Source organism: Schistocerca cancellata, chromosome 1 (assembly GCF_023864275.1).
Source record: "Schistocerca cancellata isolate TAMUIC-IGC-003103 chromosome 1, iqSchCanc2.1, whole genome shotgun sequence".
In the NCBI taxonomy this organism is placed as follows: domain Eukaryota; kingdom Metazoa; phylum Arthropoda; class Insecta; order Orthoptera; family Acrididae; genus Schistocerca; species Schistocerca cancellata.
Window position 1 is genome coordinate 1,096,625,794 of NC_064626.1, and position 16,527 is coordinate 1,096,642,320.

A 16,527-nucleotide genomic window follows, 5' to 3' on the forward strand; every position below is an offset into this window, starting at 1 on the left:
TGTTGCATTATTAAAGTTAATGCAACAATAATAATAATAATTAAGTTCGCAGTAATAAAGTTTTTGGTTTGAAAGCTTCTCCCGAACAAATGTTTTTGAGATAATAAGTAAATACGATTTTATGGCAATCTATTTTTTCAAATGGAGAGGCACTCCTTTACCTACTGAGCCAAAATGACCCACAAACCACTTTTTTTATGGGAACCAAACTAGCAGGTAATGCAAATTGGAAACAACCAAACTCAAAAATAATTAGAGGCTTCCAAAATGTAATGTTTTGTATATGAAAGATACACGAAAATCGTTTTATATGAATTTTCTTAAACTAAATATTAAGCAAATTATTGAAAGTTAGCTGCTAAATCAAGTAGATGAAACCAAAAAACTTACGAATTAAAAAAAACTTGTCTTGTGATAAGTATGTCTTCTGCTGTTCATCGATATAATGAAGTGAGCTGATATTCCCTTTTGTTACCTGAAAAGACGCACCTGTTACATACAACGTAATTTTTGTGTAATTTACATAACTATAAAATACTTTTCGATTACCGACCATGGACGCTGAATAGCCAGAACCAAGTGCAACAACAGTTTGGAACACATGTAAAATAGGCGAGTGCAGTGAACAAAACGAACAACGGGATACTGAACTAACTAGGAGCAGTCGGCAGTGGAACTGCGCCAGGTGGTCATGCGAAGAACGACGAGTGCGGCCAAGGGAGACCGAGACTGAGACGAGCACGCAACCGAGGGTGGAACGAGAACTGCCGAAGTGACTGCCGCGACCAAAGTGAACTAATGAACTATGAACCGATCGTTCCCCGTTCATGGGGACTATAAGTAGACCGCCGCAACCAAAGTGAACTATGAACCAATCGTTCCTAATTCCCGGGAACTATAAGTAGACTGCCGCGAGCGAAATGAACTATGAACCGACCGTTCCTTGGAATTCGTTCCTCGCTCCTTTCGTTCATCTTGGTGAACCATTCCTTTGCACCCGTTCGTTCGCGAACTACCCGTATCTAGTGTGGGCTCTAATCTCTCTGATTTTATGCCCATGGTCTCTTCGCGAGATATACATAGGTGGGAGCAATATACTGCTTGACTCCTCGGTGAAGGTATGTTCTCGAAACTTCAACAAAAGCCCTTACCAAGCTACTGAGCGTCTCTCCTGTAGAGTCTTCCACTGGAGTTTATCTATCATCTCCGTAATGCTTTCGCGATTACTAAATGATCCTGTAATGAAGCGCACTGCTCTCCGTTAGATCTTCTCTATCTCTTCTATCAACCATATCTGGTAGGGATCCCACACTGCTGAGCAGTATTCAAGCAGTGGGCGAACAACTGTAACCTACTTCCTTTGTTTTCAGATTGCATTTCCTTACGATTCTACCAATGAATCTCAGTCTGGCATCTGCTTTACCGACGATCAACTTTATATGATTATTCCATTTTAAATCACTCCTAATGCATACTCCCAGATAATTTATGGAATTAACTGCTTCTAGTCGCTGACCTGCTACATTGTAGCTAAATGATAAAGAATCTTTCTTTCTGCGTATTCGCAGCACATTACACTTGTCTACATTGCGATTCAATTGCCATTCCCTGCACCATGCGTCAATTCGCTGCAGATCCTCCTGCATTTCAGTACAATTTTCCATTGTTACAACCTCTCAATATACCACAGCATCATCCACAAAAAGCCTCAGTGAACTTCCGATGTAATCCACAGGGCCTTTTATGTACATTGTGAATAGCAACGGTCCTACAACACTCCCCTGTGGCACACCTGAAATCAATCTTACTTCGGAAGACTTCTCTCCATTGAGAATGACATGCTGCGTTCTGTTATCTAGGAACTCTTCAGTCCAATCACACAATTGGTCTGATAGTCCATACACTCTTACTTTGTTCATTAAACGACTGTGGGGAACTCTATCGAACGCCTTGCGGAAGTCAAGAAACACGGCATCTACCTGGGAACCCATGTCTATGGCACTCTGAGTCTCGTGACCGAATAGCGTGAGCTGGGTTTCACACGATCGTCTTTTGCGAAACCCATGCTGATTCCTACAGAGTAGATTTCTAGTCTCCAGAAAAGTCACTATACTCGAACATAATACGTGTTCCAAAATTCTACAACTGATCGACGTCAGAGATATATGTCTATAGTTCTGCACATGCGTTCGACGTCCCTTCTTGAAAACGGGGATGACCTGTGCCCTTTTCCAATCCTTTGGAACACTACGGTCTTCTAGAGACCTACGGTACACCGCTGCAAGAAGGGGGGCAAGTTCCTTCGCGTACTCTGTGTAAAATCGAACTGGTATCCAATCAGATCCAGCGGCCTTTCCTCTTTTGAGCGCTTTTAATTGTTTTTCTATCCCTCTGTCGTCTATTTCGATATCTACCATTTTGTCATCTGTGCGACAATCTAGAGAAGGAACTACAGTGCAGTCTTCCTCTGTGAAACAGCTTTGGAAAAAGACATTTAGTATTTCGGCCTTTAGTCTGTCATCCTCTGTTTCAGTACCATTTTGGTCACAGAGTGTTTGGACATTTTGTTTTGATCCACCTACCGCTTTGACATAAGACCAAAATTTCTTAGGATTTTCTGCCAGGTCAGTACATAGAACTTTACTTTCGAATTCATTGAACTCCTCTCGCATAGCCCTCCTCACACTACATTTCACTTCGCGTAGTTTTTGTTTGTCTGCAAGGCTTTGGCTATGTTTATGTTTGCTGTGAAGTTCCCTTTGCTTCCGCAGCAGTTTTCTAACTCGGTTGCTGTACCGCGGTGGCTCTTTTCCATCTCTTATGATCTGGCTTGGCACATAGTCATCTAACACATATTGTATGATGGTTTTGAACTTTGTCCACTGATCCTCAACACTATCTGTACTTGAGACAAAACTTTTGTATTGAGCCATCAGGTACTCTGAAATCTGCTTTTTGTCACTTTTGCTAAACAGAAAAATCTTCCTACCTTTTCTAATATTTCTATTTACGGCTGAAATCATCGATGCAGTAACCGCTTTATGATCGCTGATTCCCTGTTCTGTGTTAACTGTTTCAAATAGTTCGGGTCTGTTTGTCACCAGGAGGTCTAATATTTTATCGCCATGAGTCGGTTCTCTGTTTAACTGCTAAAGGTAGTTTTCAGATAAAGCACTTAAAAAAAATTCACTGGATTCTTTGTCCCTGCCACCCATTATGAACGTTTGAGTCTCCCAGTCTATATCCGGCAAATTAAAATCTCCACCCAGAACTATAACATGGTGGGGAAATCTACTCGACATATTTTCCAAATTATCCTTCAGGTGCACAGCCTCAACAGCTGCTGAGCCAGGGGTCCTATACAGACATCCTATTACCATGTCTGAGCCTGCCTTAACCGTGACCTTCACCCAAATTATTTCACATTTCTGATCTCCGCCAATTTCCTTCGATACTATTGCACTTCTTATCGCTATAAACACCCTCCCCCTTCACTATCCAGCCTGTCTCTGCGGTATACATTCCAATCTGAGTTTAGAATTTCATTACTGTTTACATATGGTTTCAGCCAACTTTCTGTCCCTAGTACTATGTGGGCACTGTGACCATTTATTAATGAGAGCAGTTCTGGTACCTTTCTGTAGACGCTCCTGCAGTTTACTAGTAGCAGATTAATATTGTTATTCCCTGTTGCATTTTGCCTACTCCTACCTTGCTGCGTCTCAGGAGACGTCTTTTCGGGCCTAGGGAGGGAATTCTCTAACCTAAAAAACCCACATGTGCACTCCACACATACTCCGCTACCATTATAGCCACTTACTGCGTGTAGTGCACGCCTGACCTACTCAGGGGGACCCTACATTTCTCCACCCGATAGTGGAGGTCGCGAAATTTGCGCCCCAGATCACAGAATCGTCTGAGCCTCTGGTTTAAGCCTTCCACTTGGCTCCAAACCAGAGGGCTGTGATCGGTTATGGGAACGATACTACAAATAATTAGCTCAGATGCCACCCCGCGAGTGAGGCTTTCCGCCTTCACCAACTCCGCCAACCGCCTGTATGAACTGAGGATGACCTCTGAACCCAGACGGCAGGAGTCATTGGTGCCAACATGAGCAACAATTTGCAGCCGGGTGCACCCAGTGCTCTCTATCGCCGCCGGCAGGTCCTCCTCCACATCTCAGATGAGACCCCCCGGCAAGCAGACAGAGTGAACGCTGGCCTTCTTCCCCGACCTTTCCACTGTTTCCCTAAGGAGCTCCATCACCTGCCTAACATTGGAGCTCCCAATCACTAATAAACCCCTCCCCCCATGTGCCTGCTAGGACCTTGCTGAAGGAGTGGCCACATATCCACCCACAGGATGGCATGAAATGTGATGAGAATCTTTTTTCATCATCACTCAAAGATTCTGTCACGTGCCTTGGGGACTCTCAAACTTTCAATCTGGGCATTCGGCCAATCCCCACAAAGGGAAACCAAGGAAAACCTCGGGGTAGATTCACCATCCTCATATTTCTCATTTGTAAAAAAAAATTCCAGAATGAGATTTTCACTCTGCAGCGGAGTGTGCGCTGATATGAAACTTCCTGGCAGATTAAAACTGTGTGCCAGACCAAGACTCGAACTCGGGACCTTTGCCTTTCGCCGGCAACTACTCTACCAACTGAGCTACCCAAACACGACTCACGCCCCGTCCTCACAGCTTTACTTCTGCCAGTACCTCGTCTCCTACCTTCCAAACTTAACAGAAGCTCTCCTGTGAACCTTGCAGAGCACTTTCCTGCGAAAGACAAAGGTCTCGAGTTCGAGTCACAGTCCGGCACACAGTTTTAATCTGCCAGGAAGTTTCATATCAGCGCACACTCCGCAGCAGAGTGAAAATCTCATTCTGGAAACATCCCCCGGCTGTGGCTAAGCCATGTCTCCCCATATCCTTTCTTTCAGGAGTGCTAGTTCTGCAAGGTTCGCAGGAGAGCTTTTGTTAAGTTTGGAAGGTAGGAGACGAGGCACTGGCAGAAGTGAAGCTGTGAAGACGGGGCGTGAGTCGTGCTTGGGTAGCTCAATTGGTAGAGCACTTGCCCACGAAAGGCAAAGGTCCCGAGTTCGAGTCTCGGTCTGGCACACAGTTTTAATCTGCCAGGAAGTTTCAAAAAAAATTTAATTGAATAACAATAAACAATAGAATATTTACAATATGAATAGTTTTTGAAATGAATTTAAACACTCTTCACAAAAGAAACTCAACCAGAGGATGCACTAGACACTAACCCAATTGGTGATGGCATCTCAACTTATGCTCATCATCTTTCAGATGCATCTTACCACTTGTTGATGTGCTTGTAAATGCTCACCATTCCCTTAGTTGGTAACTTCGTGAGTAACAATTGACATGACAAAATTTACATACACAGGTATGTTACAACAATAATACAATTACAAAGAAAATGTCTATTACAAAAGATTGAAACAAAGTATAAGTGGTTTTTAGCTGAGAACTGGTTACCTCTTCCGAACAGCATGACTTCATCTCAGTGAGCTAAAAAAGATACATACACTGACATTCTCAAATTTGACATAAGCAAAAAATATCTTGCCATAGACCAGATTCATTTGAATCACTAACCCATGGTCATTATGCATTGTGAGACCTGATTGAAGTTATTATTAATTAATTAATTAAAAATTAAAAGAAATCAGTCATACTATAACTAAATTCTCTGCATTCTGGAAAGAAAACTTATGTCTACATTGAGAAACAAATATACAATGTCTGCATACATCTTGAACATTATGCCTGAAAAGAAAAACTAACTACTAAATTGCAAAAAGAAACAAAATATCCTAAGTATGGTTCACAGTTTCAATGGAAAACTGTCTAATCAATGTTATTTGAAATGAATAATATCTTCAATCTTCAGGATTTTCAGTCATCATGAAATTCCTTCAACAAGTGATGAGGATACATTCCTTTCACCTTTTCATTCTTCACATCCTTCAAAACATAGGCCCCTGGATGAAGTATTTTTGTAATCACAAATGGTCCTTGATACAATAATTGCCATTTTTTGTTCCTCCTGTGTATAAGTGAAGCCTTAGGATGAGTGAGCCGTGCATGGCTCGTGTTCCCGCCATCGTGTATTTTACACCCTGTTTTTAATGTACTTCCACCTCACTACGTTAATTTGAATTACTACTGTCACTGAGTTGCTCCTTTGCTTGACCATGACCGGCGCTAGCAGCGCGTATCAATATATCCCCTCTCGTAGTGTCTTTGCTCCGCTGCTATTATTTCCTTGTCATTGTCGGTCGTAAACAGTTCGGCATAGAGAGTTCGGATCGCCAGTTCAGGTCGCGAGTTCAGGCTACCAGTCAGTGGGAATGCGTCTGGAGCACAATCCAGATCTGCCAGTCGGGGAGTTCCAATTGCGGCAGTAGTGCAGTCCGGTTGGAGCAGCAGTGAGGCCTAAGTCGAAATAGCTCGCTCGAGCATTGCCACTACACATCACTTGAGCCGAACCATAGTCTTAATGGATCGTTGGTCGGTCGTCCTATCGGATGACGCGTTTTGGCTCGCCGATCGTTCATGAGTCGGCTGTGTGTGTGTGTGTGTGTGTGTGTGTGTGTGTGTGTGTGTGTGCATCGACTCCCGATTTGTCTTCATGCATGCTTAGTTACTGTTGGATATCGTTTAAGTCTTCATGCAAGTGTTTGTCAAATCGTGTGTGTGTGTGTGTAGTTGGTGTGATTTCCACTGACAAGTTGTTTTAAATGTTGTCGGTGTGTTGGCCCTGAGAGGTCAGTCGTCTCATCGGGCAACGTGTAACTTGTTCTCTGAGCGCTTCTGGACCCCTTCCGTTACCATCTTGTGGAACTTGGGCCGGTCCTTTCCTGGTGCAGGGCTGTCGTTTAGCCAGTGGGCGTGTTTCCTCTGCATGGTTGGGTCAAAGCCAGCATTTTACGCTGTCGTGTGTCTGGAAGTGAGTCAGAGACGCATCAGCAGTGCAGTCGCGACGGATCAGCAGGAAGTCGTTTGGTTGTTGCGGACGAGGGAAGTTATCTCCGCGCTGTGCAGTCGGCTGGGGCCGCTGGCAGCCCCTGAGCAGTGTCGGAGCGTGTGTGGAACTGTCCGATCGCCATGAGCTTCATGGTTCACCGACCCAGGACGTCAAAGTTGAGTGGTGGTTTCAACTACCCAAGCCACGTCTATTCATATTGTGGTGGTTCGCTTCGGTGGTTTGCTGTTGGGGAGATTTTCCAGTGAGCAGCACCAAATGGTTCGACTGCTCAGATTTAGCCACCATGTGGTGCAATTAACTGTTTTGGTTGACTACGACTTGAGTGTACCAGTGAAATTTTCTGTCTAGTGGCCATTAGTGTTCTGGTTACCTGCTCTGGGCACTTACATAATTTCAGGCAGTGCTCTTTTGAGTGAAGTTAACTATTACTGTGTTTCAAATTCAAGTGTACCAGCGGAATTTTCTGCCTAGTGGCCGATAGTGTTCCGTTTACCTGCCCTGGCCACTAATGTAATTTCAGGCAGCGTCCTTTTCTCACCTGTTGTCGCTGTCCAACATGGTGTGTAATTTTTACAGCTAATACATACTCCCTTGTGGATTATCACGTTTGTAATATTGCCAGTTTGAGTTTTCATGTACTGATTGATGGGCAGCAAGTCGTTGTGTCGGTCGGTCCTTGGCTGTCCCCTGGTTGGATTCTGACGGATCTAGTATAGTTGGGCTCACCACCTGTCTCTCCTAAGTGAACGAGGGCAGACCGACCTCCCTGGAGGCTTTCTGAGTGCCACCAGTGTTTAATTATCTGTTGTCAGCTATTTTAAATTCTAGGCTTATGGTTATTTCTTTTGTTTTCTTAAAATTTTGCAGCCTTCTGCCTTTAAAGATGATGGTAATATATTTTAAAAATTTTGAAGTTCGATTGTGGCCCTCAACCATTGGCATTGCACCTTGCGTATGTTGCTTCTTTAGATTATTTTATTTGCTATCTTAATTGGATTTTAAGATTTCTTGTTGTTAAACATGCTGGCCTTCTACCTTGAAGGGTCTATGGTAATATATTCTGAAGTTTTGAAATTTAATTGTTGCCCTCAGCCATTTGTGTTTTTTTTGGGTTTTAAATTATTTTATTGCAATCTTAACTGAATTTTTGATTTTTAAGGTTTCTTATTGGCCTTCTGCCTTTAAAGGTCTATGGTAATACATTCTAAAGTTTTGGAATTTCATTGTGGCCCTCAGCCATTTGTACTGCACCTTGCGTAGGTTGTTTTTTGAGTTATTTTATTGCTATCTTAATTGGATTTTTCTCTTGTTAAGATTTCTTGTTAGAGGCCTTCAGCTATGAAAGAGTTGCATTCAGTGAAGATTCGGGTATGTGCCGCTTTTGTTGTAAAGGTGATTAAATTACAATAAATGGCAACTAGAAGTAGAAGCTGACCTCAACCCTTGGCCCTTTCCACAATCCTATTACCTGTTCTATCCAGCGGGTTTAGCGGGTATATCAATGAGTTTTTACTAAAACTTGTTCTTTCACTTTTAAATGATTTTATTCTTCCTAGTCGATTGTCAAAATAGATTTTTCTTTCCTTCACCTTGTCAGTTATATTGAGTAAGGCTTGGTGTACTTTATTTTATAGAGATATTCGATCAATTGCTAATTTAGGTATTGGTTGAATTCAGTTATTCTGTTCCTGTTTTCCAAACATCAGTTCATACGAAGTGCACTCAATTATAGTGTGTATCATATTTTTCACAATTTTTTGAAAATCTTCAAGATAATAGATCCATTTGGTTTGCTGGTTGTGGCAATATGTTCTCATGAACCGGTTTAAGTCATGAAAGATTCGTTCCACAGCGTTTGCAGGAGGTTGGTACACTGATGTTAGAATTTGTTTTATACCACAGCTGCTTAGTGTTTGCCTCCAATGAAATCCAGTGAATGTTGACTCATTGTCAGAAAGAATAGGATCTGGTTTGCCTACATTGACTATATAATCTTTGACCAATTTCTTGGCTATGGACGCACCAGTAGCTGATTTTAACGGATAGAGTTTGATATATCTGGTGAATATATCGAGAAAAGCTACAATATTTTTGTATCCTCCTCTTGATGATGGTAGAGGACCACAGACGTCGACCGAAACGATCGATAGCGGTTTAGTAGGTATAATAGGATGTAGGAAATCCATCACACAAAAATTTCCTGGTATGGCTAGCTGACAAATTTTACATTTCCTTAACTGTCGATGGACTTTCTTGCGAATATTTAGGAAGCAGCAACATGCTTGAATCTTCTGAGCACATTTTAATACTCCAAAATGTCCCCAAGTGATGTGCGTGTATAAAATTAAGTCATCCTCATTCTTCTCGGGAATACACACCTTCCAATTATCTGAATCAAGATGCCCTTTGAAAAATAAGACGTCGTCCTCAACTTTTTACAATCGCTTCAGATCTTCGTTTCCAGGTTTTCCTAAAGCTTCTTTCATTGAAAGCTAATGAGGATCTTCGTTTTGTAGTATTCCCATGTTCTTACACATTTTAAGAAAATGTTTCCTATGTATTTTATCAGTCATTAACAGAACTTTGAATTCGGGCGGATTGTCCATGATGTTGGTTATTGACAAATCAGCGTCTGGCATTTTTGGCAGTGCATTGGCCATGAAATTATCCTGTCCGCTTATGTATTTAATTTCAAATTGAAACTCTTGGAGTGAGAGCGTCCATCTTGCTAGTCTGGGATGTAATAATTTACACGTTTGCAAAAAACTTAACGCTTTGGTCACAGTATACTGTTGCCTTTGCTCCGTATAAGTAATAGTGAAATTTTTTAAATGAAAAGACTGTGACCAATGCTTCCTTGTCAGTAGTCACATACGTCTTTTCACCAGCAGTTAAGAGTCGGCTAGCGAAAGCTATTGGACAGAAAGCTGGTTTTCCATCTATCGTTTTTATTTGGAAGAGGCAGGAACCGATTCCAATTTCCGAAGCATCCGCCATTAAACCGAATTCTTGGCTCATATCTGGATGATATAATATTTATGACTTAACTAAGACATGTTTTATTGCTTCAAATGGATTCTGGTATTATTGAGTCCACAACCACAGAGCACTTTTGCGCAACAAGCTGTACAACAGGTCTGCATTAACAGAATACCTTTAATTGCTGTTTAGTTGTCGGAAGTGCAAAGTTTTTGATTGCCTTTAATTTCTCAGAATCCGACAAAATTCCCTTTTCATTTACAAGATGACCCAAAAACTTAATTTTATCCCGACCAAAATGGGACTTCTGCAGATTTGCAGTTATGTCTGCTTCCTTGAAACGTTCCAACACTCTCCTCATTAAATCGACGTGCTCCTTCCATGTGATCGTAGCGATGAGCATGTCATCCACAAACAAAGTTAAACTGCTTCGAAGTGCCGGTCTCAATGCGTAATTTAGAGCACTTATAAAAACTTCCGAGCTCACGTTTAGCCTGAAAGTTAGAACCTTAAATTGGTATCTTTCACCTGCATGTATAAACGCGGTGTACATTCTTGATTGTTCGTCAAGCACCACCTGCCAAAATGTCCTCCTAAGATCAATATTGGATAAGTATTTTATCTCTTCGAACTTTTGAATTAACTCATAGATATTTTCCGGATGAGTTCGCACAGGCACGAAGACCTTCTTTATTTGCCATGCGTCTAGCACGAGACGAACTTCTCCTCCCTTTCCGTGACAACATGAAGAGGACAACAGTATGGACTCATCGAAGGTTCAGTCAGCTCCGTGTATCCCTTGATTGCACCAGGCTTCTCTTCAAAGACTTCATGATATTCCTGTAGAAGATCGTATAATTGCTTTCTTTGATGGTGCTGCAAATATTCAGGTTCTTGAACTTTTTCATATACCACATCTTCAGTTTTTAAGACTGGTTGCAAATAATTAATTTGGTATTTCTGTGCAGGTTCGCAACGTATCCATTGTATTAGCAGTTTTCATCCATGACAATACTTCCCATAGCTACTATGTTCCCTGAGAAGATCCACCTGATGTCTTTGATCCATTGTTGTAAAACTGGCATGGCCCAGAGAAAAATCGATATACCAATTCCTCTCTCTAAATTCATCAATTCCCAAGATAGAGTCCTCAACCAATTTTTCTATTAGAAGGAATGTGCAATATATAGCTACATTTCCTATACCTAACTCTAGTTGATTCTGCACTTTAACCTGAGAAGACCTATGGCCAGCAGGGCCCACAATCCTACAACACTGAACAGGGAACATCGGTGGATTTACTTTCTGAAGTATTCTTTGAAATAACTTCTCAGAAAGACATTTACTGTTGTTCCCATGTCTAAAGTAACTTGCATAGTAATGGCTTCAATTTCTGCCTGAATTTTCGCAACAGGTTCAGTGGTACGTTCCTCTTGACAAGCATCATATCCTGCTGAAGTTCTCCTATTAGTAATCTACCACCATTATACCGAAAAAAATTGACACTTGAATTTTCGCCCCTCAAAACTTCCTCAACTGCGCCGTCGGGGCTGCTGACAGTCGAGTCTAGTTTGACGATTACCCATTATTGGTAGATGTTTGCTCCAGTACGTCAGTTATTACTGGTGGTTTGTTTTGCCATTCATTTACATTGATGTTTGGCTCCAAACCCGAAGTTTGTGGTTGGTTGTGATACTCTTGGATTTGTTGCTGATATTGGAGCTTTGGCTGATAATTGCCCTCTTGATAATATCCTTTCCTCTTCTTATTATTTTTCCACCATTTCCGTTTTATGTTTGTTCGCCTTTTTGGTCATGATTACTCTGTTCTGGATGTTCATTACAAGATTTCACGTTTTTTCTGGAAATAGTTCACCTGTGGGTTTGGTGAATTGTGTGCAGAAAGTTTGTTTCCAAACCCTCTATTCTCTTTGGTTTGTTTATCATATGGTTTGTTGTTGCTGTTATATTTGTTAGGGTGGTAACTTTTTGGGTATAGTGAACACATGATTCTTCGAATAGTATGTCTATAGAATCAAATGTGGCTAAAAAATCTTCCACATGTTGTTCAGGCACATGTAGACGTTTTTCCTTTACTTCAGGTGGAAGTTTGGCCTTTAATATTCGAATGATATCCTGTATCGGGATTGGTTCATTCCAGTATTTGCTTTTATTTATGTACTTCTCGAAATACTTCCTTAAAGATCCATTTTTGAAAGAAAATGGTTGTGGGTCAAAAACTTCCTTGCTTAGCCTTTCTTGCACTTCACTGTTCCAGTATTTGTGCAAGAAAGCGCTTTCAAATTGCTCATACTCTTGACACCATACGGATGCTTCTGACGCCGTCATAGATCCATTCCCATGTATAAATCCTGCAACGTACATAATTTTTTGTTGCTGAATCCACATTCGTGGGAGCATCCCTCTAAATTGTTTGATAAAGACCACGGGATTGATTGACTTCCTTTCGGGCTTAAATATCTTAAATTGACGATATTTAAGCATTTTCTCTTCCACCATAGTCACAGATGTATTCTGGTGAATATTTCGTGGTGGATAATATTCCTGGTATTTTGCTTCCTGTTGATTACGTGAATACGCACCAATACATGAATATTGTTGCATGGATTCGGTTTCATTAGTTTTGTCGGGAATAATGTCTGCTTCTGATAAATTACAAGTAACAAGTGCCCCTTTAGCATTAACTAAACCTTGCTGGCATGCTTTGAGTGTATTTTCAATCTTTGCCTTCCAAGTAGGAAATTCTTCTTCTATAATCTCCTTAAGCTCTTGAATTTCTGATTTAAGATGTCCTTGTACAGTATCGTTGTTAACTTGCACGTTAGCAACCGTTTCTGTCAAGGTTTGATCAACAAAATTTCGCACCATCTCGTTTTGCTCTTTCGCCCAATCCTCTATGTCTTTAGAAAATGCGATCTTATGTTCGTTGAAAAGTTTCTCTATATGTTTCTCACCTTCGAGACTAAGATTGCCTGTCCTTCGAGTAAGATCAATGATTGCTTACTCGTTGTCGTGCTTAATTGTATTCATGTCCTGTGCAATAGTGTTCTGTACATGGACAAATCCTTGCACTTGATTATTTAGCTTATCTTGACGATATAAGATATCATTGTATTTGGTTGTTAATTCTTTGTATTGCTGTTCTTGTGTAACGATGAGATGTGCTTGACTGGCAATCAAGTGACTCTGCTTTGATTCCAAACTTTGGAATTTTTCAGTAATATTATCATTTATTGCTTTTAGTTTACTAGATTGCTCCTGAGTGAAAGTGGATTGTGTCGTTGCATTCCAATGCTTTGAATTTACCATTAATATCATTTGAAAAAGTGGATTGTGCCACTGCAAAATTAGATTGCTCAGTCTCCAATGCTTGAATCTTATTCGTTACTATGTCAATACCTTGTGATATGACGGTCAAATTTGACATCAGCTGGGATAACAAATCAGTATTCTCAGCATTGACGTTTGCGCTGGGTTTATTGAAGATTGTACCGACACAATTTTCGACACAGTATTTTCGTTCTTTCACATAGTTGCGGGCAATGTTCCCTAGCGAGTACATCTGTATCAGAGGTCAAATTCATGTTATTTGTTGGTTGCTGCGTATTTTTTTGGATTTCACTCGACATATGAATGTCGTAAATTGCAACAGTTAGTGTCGATAGCGTGAGCATAGTAATTACTGCTGGTTGCTCGACATTTCACTACTATGCCTGTATGAAATTCTGTGGCACTAGTTGATATATTTACATTACTCAGTTGATTTTGTCCCATCGTGATTCTGTACTAAATACTTTCCACAAGAGTTAATATTAATTTCTACATATGAAAAAAATGTTAATGTCCTAATGCTGTTAATGCACAGTTTACAATGTAACAAGAACACAGTACATAGATAACACATAAAATACTGTCTTAAGTTATCTACTGAAATGATGAAATTCTAATAAATGTAATACAGAAACTGCTCACTATGCATTAAATTAAATAAGTAAGATGTCATTACAATGCATAAATGGTCAAGAAAGCTAGTAATTCAAATGTCTGGCCTTTTTTAAGTTTCAGCCTGGCTGCTAGGATGGTGTACACGTTCTCCTCACAAGATACTCCCACACATTCAGTTGGCATGAAACATACAAGGAACCATAGTGTAGTTACACCTTCTGGCTATACATACGTGCACAACAATGAAACATTAATTACTTAATTAATAAGATAACTAATTTCACATAAAATTAGAACTATGTCTGTCACAAAGTATGTTGCAGGTATCTGTAATCACAAATATATTTGACTGTTAGTGTCATGTCTAGCTGTCACCATTAAAGTGTTGTTGCAGCAGGATCGAGTCCTGTCACGGTCACCATTTATAAAGTCTCTCTGATGAGCAATTATATTGAGCGAGTGTCTCTCTCGATATGTTTCCCACACCACCTTGTGTTTGTCTTTATATGTATGAGTGACTGTGTGTGCACTATTGCATTGAATACCTACACCGTTGGTTTGATTCAGGGTGATCTGTAAACTGCTTTCACACTACATGCTTCCATTGTTGTAGCGATCTGCAGACGCTGTATTGAAGCTGAAAGTGTTAATCAACCTTGCGGAGAAATATTTGTCTGGGCTCTGTTGCATAGCAATTAGATTTGCTTTCAGTTCTTAGAAATGCCCAACATCAATGTTGCGGAGAAATATTTGTCTGGGCTCTGTTGCATAGCAATCAGAGTTGCTTTCAGTTCTTAGAACTGTCCAACATTGGTGGATTTAGCTGATCCATGAAATTACTCCTTTTCCGAAGAAAGCATCAAACTATTTAATTAGAACTTAATGGTCTCTTTGGAAATGTTCTCGAGCTAGTAATCATTAATAGATCATAATTGAAGTATATGTCAATTGTGGAATAAACGCATACCTTCTTGAAACGAACAATATTTTATCCACTTCTGTGTCACTGAAATTCTTCTCGTAACATGAGTTATCTGTTCACTGGCTTATATACAGATATATAATACAATTTCTTTCAAAATCTCGAAATGGCGTCGATTTATACTTCACAAGAATGAAAACTCCTAATGAATTACTTCTTAACAAGAACAAAGACTTCCTACACTAAGAATAATTATCTGAGCGCAAACCACCACAGAGTAATAAAGAATATCTTTGTCTCCCTCTCCCTCTCTCTCTCCCTCTCTCTCTGTAGCACCGGCACGTCAAGTCACGCTGCTTTCTCTCGTATTGCATGATACATCATATCAGAGAAATACATAAAGCTCTTACTGAAGCTAATGAGGCGTCCCTGACACCAAATGAAGAGAGAGATACTAGCAAGGGCTCTACCTCCACCTGAGGCAGAAATCGTGACAGGTAACCTACCAGCAATACAGAAAGCCCCCATTACAGAGGTAAATATTGCCGCTGTCACTGCATCTACAGGACCTTCCATCAATACCATTGCCACCACTATGGGGTCAATCAGCAGCAGAATCAATGCCATTGCAGCAGCTCCCTTCCTGCAGCAAAGATCGTCACCTACATCACCACTTCCAAGATGTCATTAAAATGCAGGACATTAAAATGCAGAACTGTAACAGCATGGCTCTGGACACAGATGGCTGGCAGCAGCAAAAGAAGATGGTGCAAGTGCGCCAACTATAGACCTCTGCTATGGTAGAGTTGCCAAAGTCCATCCAGAAACTTCCTGCTGAAGGTACCAAACCACCTGCATGGGTTTCGCAACTGTCGCCACTCCTTGTCACCAAGTACAAAGAGGCATATCTCAATTTGCATGAGATACTGAAAACAGCAGCGAAAGAAGAAGTAACCGTTAGGACCACAGTGAAGGATCTCTTCAAGGTCAGCCTGTGTACAGTAAAAGATGTAGTAGCATCATGAGCGCCATTAGGGATAAGGGCATACCACATTACATATACCCTAGTCCAAGTGACAAATCGTTCAAAGTGGACTTCCACAAACTACCCATGACCTTCTCACCAGCTAGCCTTCATACGAACTAGGAAGTAGAGGTGTTCTAGCGCTATCAGTGACAAGAGTGAAGTCTCCAAAGACATCCTAGGATAGCCCCCTGCTCTTAGTTACCGCAGCAGACAACCACAAGGATCGCGAGATTTTTCAGATGACTCACATCTGCTGACTAGTAGTAAAAAAAAACTGTACCCCTTCATAGAAAACGTGGTCCAGTCCAGTGTTTCTGCTGCCTGGAGTTGAACCAGGTCATGTACAGGAAAACATGTTCAGCATTGTGGCTGGACTGACCAAAGCCAAATGCTACCGCTATGATGACCCTACCCAGGAAATTACAGGGCTGCCCTATCCTTAAAAACGCTGATGCAAGGCAGCGTGGTCGACAACAGACAGCACCGAGGCTCCAGTCTTCCACCACTACGTGGCAAAACTCTACTTCTGCCCCACCGAGGCCACAGACTTTCGCCCCAGAGCGACAAGATGTTAGCTTTGCTAACGTGCTAAAAAGCAGAGATAACACTCCTGTCT